The following is a 5,697-nucleotide window of genomic DNA, read 5'->3' on the forward strand; positions in this document are numbered from 1 at the left end:
TCACCAATCTTATTGAGGACAAAACTGCCTAAAATCTACTTTTCAATTACCTTTTTGCCAGTCCTTAGGGATGTTTTTTTAAATACAGGGCCACTTGAGAGTGCTGAACAATATGAACAAGTAATGCAAACGTACCCTGAATTAACATGAGCCTCCACATACCTCCATTCCATGTCCTTAATTGCAAGTTTTGCTTCCTTCAGAGTTTGTATCATGGGTTTAAAATACAAAGAAAGTGCCATTCAAAATTGTTATAGATACATATTATTAAAATATATAATAATACATTATAATATACAGAATATATTATTATATTATAATATATGTTATTATATTATAATAATATAGAATACATTATTAAATATTAATATTGGCTTTTTGCAAATATTAAAATAGATTCTATATGTGTAATGTTAAAATAACTTCATTACAAAAATATACTTTTTATTTTGATTGTTAATTAGTCTTAATAAAATAACTGATATAAGTTTACTTATATTACTTAGTTAAATGAAATAACATCCAATAAATATATAAAGAACACACCTACTACAGATATACAACTATCAACACTCACTGCCTAAAAACAGTGTAAACCAAGACCCAAAAGCTAAAAGTGATAAAAATAAACTAAAAACACAAACAAAGAATACTCTAAGAAAATTAAACCTAAAAAGAGTCAGACTAAACAGTTCTTAGAATATGTAAACTAATTTAGGAAAGAAGTTTACTATACATAATTATTGATAAATATATTTTTATTAAAAACTGATGTAATAAAAAAATATATAAAAGTATTTCCAAAATAACAAGTGTACTCTTAACTAAATACCCAACACCCAGATGTTTTTTACCCTTTACTTTATTTCTGTCTCCTACTGTCCTTTATTAAATTTTCACAAGAAAGGTGTTTTTCACAAAAAACACCAAAAAGCACCATGCAGAAGACAGTAATTAAGGAACTATTTGTTTCATACAAGACTGTTACCTGATAAAAATGTCAGAGTGTTGCAGGAGGTTTCATTGGCACTGGGTGGGGGATCCCAGGCAGGGATCTGCAGATGCACAGCTTTCCTGAGCAGTCCAAGCAATTCCAGGGGAGCCAGACTCTCAGCAGTGCAGAACAGGGGGATGTTGGGGGCTTCAAATACTCTGGAAAATCCTACAGAACACAGGGAATCGTTTTGGAGCAAGTATCACCTCAGTGTAGATGGCACAATTCCCTGCAGTGCCTTTGTTTTCACATCCTCATTGCTGCAAATTGAGCCCCCCTGTGAAAGATGCATATTTTTTATTGGCTTTTTGCAAATATTAAAATGAATATTATATGTGTTATGTTAGGAAGTTATGCTGAATTAATTTTCTTAAGTAGTGTGATAAATATACTTTAGGTTATAACAAAATGTTAAAATAGAAAGTATGCTATGTAAGATACTTTTTTAGAGGAAGGAGGTACCCACACTGAGATGGCAGCCACAGGACACCTGAATCTTTCAGAGAAAGATAATTTATTGCTCCATTATCAGAAGAAATGAACTTCTTCCTGCCTCCCTCAGCCCTGAAGATGCTGTCAGGATTCAGAAGAAGAAGCTTACAGTGCCCATACAGAATCCTGTGTTTGAATGGAATTTATGCATCATGTATGAGGTGTATGAATATGCAACAGGCTGTTGTTTATAAGGGTTAATCCTCTGTCAATGTGGGTCCTTTTTCAGGCTTATGCTGCCCATAAAAAGGTACCCAGACTGTCCATAACTCTTTGTGTCTATTGTCTCGTATTGTCCTAAATCTTAATTGTCCAAATTTTTATTACTCTAATTATATTGCTATTTTTATAAACATTTTATTACTATTAAACTTTTAAAATTTTAAAAACAAGTGATGGCATTTTTCACAGCCCCAGCAGACAGACTGCAGGTTCCACACCCCCAGCTCTGCAGGTTTTGGTGCCAGTGCAGCAGTGATGGCCTCTCATCATCCCCAGACAGGTCCCTGTCCTCCTCCACAACCCATCCCCACTCAGAAGGGTTGCAGGGCAGGGCTGGGCACTGAGTGTCCTTCCTGCTCATTCCTGCTGAGCTATTAATGGCACCATTCTTCTTTGTCGCTGACATATCTTCTGAAAAATACTCTTGCTAGGATTTTTTCCCGAGAAGATGAGAGGCCTCAGAGGAAAAGAAAAACAATAATTATCTGCTGCTGTGGAATGCAACAGGTGCATCTGTGATTGGTCCATGTGAGTTGTTTCTACTTGATGGCCAATCACAGTCAGCTGGCTCAGACTCTCTGGTCAGTCACAAGATTTTATTATCATTCCATTCCTTTCCTTTCAAGCCTTCTGATGAAATCTTTTCTTGTCTTCTTTTAGTGTAGTTTTAATATATCATTTTCTTTTAATATAATATATATAATAAAATAGTAAATCAGCCTTCTGAAGCATGGAGTCAAGATTCTCATCTCCTCCCTCATCCTGGGACCCCTGAACACCACCCCCCTTCTTGTCCTGCAGCTGCCATTTACTGCAAGGTTCCTCTGCAGGTGAGCACACAAGGGATGAATGTCAGCTCACATTTCTGGGAATGTGTTACAATGAGAGGGAGACATTTGAGGATAATTAGAAAAGTGCAAGGTGCCCTACCTGTCATAAATGTCAGCAAGCTGAGAATCAATTTGCATTTCTCCTACAGAGAACATTATCACTTCTACATTGTACTACTGAAAATATGACACTGCACAAGGGAAGTATCAGAAGGTCTCCAGTTTTATTCATTTTTAACAATAATATCCATTTTACCATGATTTTTTCTAACCACATTTATATATGCGTATTTGCCTGGTTGACAGAGGCTGTGCACCACAATTAACAGATTGCACAATAATTGCACAAACCAGACAGAGATTGCCCTCTGAATGTGCTGCCAGGGTGGAAGAGCTCAGAGTGCTGCTTTGTCATCTCTTTGGGATCAGGTTTTTGTTTGGGCTGGAATATTTCCTGTTGTGATGGATGGAATTACACCAGGAGACAAGCTGGAACTTACACTTGAATTTACAACAGTTTGCAGAATTCTGTCTGGCACAAAGACCAGCAGCCCTGTGGTTTTCATAGTGGGGTAACTGGTGGGGGTGTCAATGGTGCTGCACACCCCTAAGTGAGGGAAACTGTCACCATGACATTTTCTGGAAAATCCCTTTGCCACAATTTCTTCTCCTGGGAAGCTGGGAAGCCTCAGCTTCTCCCCGTTTTCCTGCTTTGGAATGTGATTTGGGGATTGTTTACCCAGCAAGTGAATTGCTTTAATTTAATGACCAATCATGGTCCAGCTGTGTCGAGGCTCTGAGGAGTCACAGGTGTTTATTATTCATTCTTGGGAAGCCTTCTGATGTATCCTTTCTCTTTCTTTAGTATAGTTTTAGTACAGCATTCTTTAATATAATATATTATCATAATATAATAAATCAGCCTTCTGAGAACTTGGAGTCAATTCTCATCTCTCCCCTCGTCCTGGGGACCCTCACAAACAGCACAGGAAACACCAGTGATTCCTGAGCCCCCCCCAGAGTGTCCCATCCCTCTGGGTGCCAGGCTCACCTGGGTGGGCTGCCCAGGGCTCCACTGCTTGTACTGGGACCTTCTGTAAGCAAAGCATGGCCTGGAATCTCTCACTGTCTCCCCTTGGGGTTGAAGGTGTTGATTTATCCCCATTTGTGGTTTGCTCCAGCAGCCCAGGGACACCAGCAGGGCTCAGCAGGGCACGGGGCCACCCAGCTCTACCCTGTCACCGGCTGTGTGCCTTGTGCCAGTGTGACCCTCCCTGTTTCTGTGTTCCTGAGCAGCCCAGGGGCAGCAGGGATGGATTTGCTGTCCTGCACAGCCGCTCTGTGGGGGTGTCAGTCTGGTGCTTGCCAGGAGCACCCCACACCCAGTGGGGCTGTCTGCACTGACTTCAGGACAAATCCCCTCTGCTCAGACATTAAAATGTTCTGTTTCTGTACCAGCTGTTGGGCACTGGGAGTGTTGGCTTGGTTGGGCCTTCCCACAGGTGTGTGCAGCTCCAGCTGTGTCTTCACAGAATCACAGAATGACCAGGTTGGGAGAGACCTTCAATATCATCAAATCCAACTCAACAGCTCAACTCACCCCTGGCACCCAGTGCCACATCCAGGCTTTGTTAAACACACCCAGGGATGGGGACTCCACCCCCTCCCTGGGCAGCCATTCCAGAACTTTATCACTCTTTCCATGAAAAGCTTTTTCCCAATATCCAGCCTGCATTTCCCGTGGCACAGCTTGAGGCTGTGTGCTCTGGCTGTGTCAGTGCTGCTGCAGACAGAGCCCAGCCCCAGGTGAGCACAGGCCCCTTTCAGGAGCTGTGCAGAGCGATGGGGGCAGCCCTGAGTCTCCTTTTCTGCAGGTTGAGCACCCCCAGCTCCCTCAGGGGTTCCTCTCAGGGTTTGTGTTCCCAGCCCCTCTCCAGCCTCCCCTGGACACACTCAGGTGTTTGAGGGGCAGCAATGTCAGCCCTGCCCAGCTGTCCCTGGGCTCTCCTGTGCTGCCATGTTCAGCAGTGCCCACAGGCTAAATTCTGGGCTAAATTCTCCTGCCACTCACTGCTGCCTTGGCCCTTCCTCTGCAGGTACCAAATGCTCAGTTCTAGATCTGAGATGGGAGCTCTGAGTGCTTTGTCTGAGGTTCACTCCTCGGTGTAACACTTGTAAGACTGGCTTGCATCCATCACCTGAAGAATGGAGAATTAGTCAGAAATATAAATTATAAATCTCTCATAAATCCTACCTGTTTTAATTCACTATGCACTTCTACTTCAGTTTTGCACATAGCTTGGTGCAGTTCCAACCTCTAGAGAAGTTTCCTGGGTTCAAACACAAACTGTTGGAAAAGCAGAGGTTTTAAGGGGGTGTTCCCATCGTGGCAGTGATTTTCAGGAAAAAAACCTCCACAGCTTGCAAAAGTCATGAAGTGTGCCCAGTAAGGCCCTGAGCCCACGTCTCAGCAGGAGGGCCTTACTGAGCTGCTGCTACCCTTGGAGGGGCTGTTTAATCCTGCTTTCAGGATTAAACCCTCTTTTCCCTAATTTTCAGCTCACACAGACCTTCAGGCTCTGCCTCTTCCCTCAGCAGAGGGTCCCTGAGCCCTGAGACGCTGCACCCCCTGGAAGGAGCAGCTCACAAAGCTCTGCACAGCTCCCACACGTTTTCCACAGGACTTGCAGAGGCTTTCATGGAAGGGAGACTTTTTTCAAAAAACAGATGTGAAAACTAGATGGCACTTCCAGAACCGTGCCAGCCAGGCTCATTTTCTTCACTGTGTGCCACACAAGCACTTTCTTCAAGCTGCTGTGCCCCATGGCCATTGGGTTTTATACATCTAACCAAGGCTGAGGGAAGAACCAGAACCAGCGAGCTGCACTGCCAGGTGCTCTAACAGAATTACGCAGCAGGCCATTAACCTCCCTGGGACACCGAAAGGTGCACTTAGACCCCTCGGCTAACCCATTCACTTTCCACGGCGGCACCTTTGTGTCCCAGCCCCGCCCCGCTCCATCCCCGCTCCGTGAGGGCCGGGCCGGGCCGCGCTGGCCCCGCCCGCCATGGCGCCGGGCCGCGCCCTCACGTGCCCGGGCCTTCCGCACACGTGACGGCCGGGCGGAAGTGACGTCACGCGATCGGTGCGCAGTTGTG

Source organism: Zonotrichia leucophrys, chromosome 9 (genome assembly GCF_028769735.1).
Source record: "Zonotrichia leucophrys gambelii isolate GWCS_2022_RI chromosome 9, RI_Zleu_2.0, whole genome shotgun sequence".
Lineage (NCBI taxonomy): Eukaryota > Metazoa > Chordata > Aves > Passeriformes > Passerellidae > Zonotrichia > Zonotrichia leucophrys.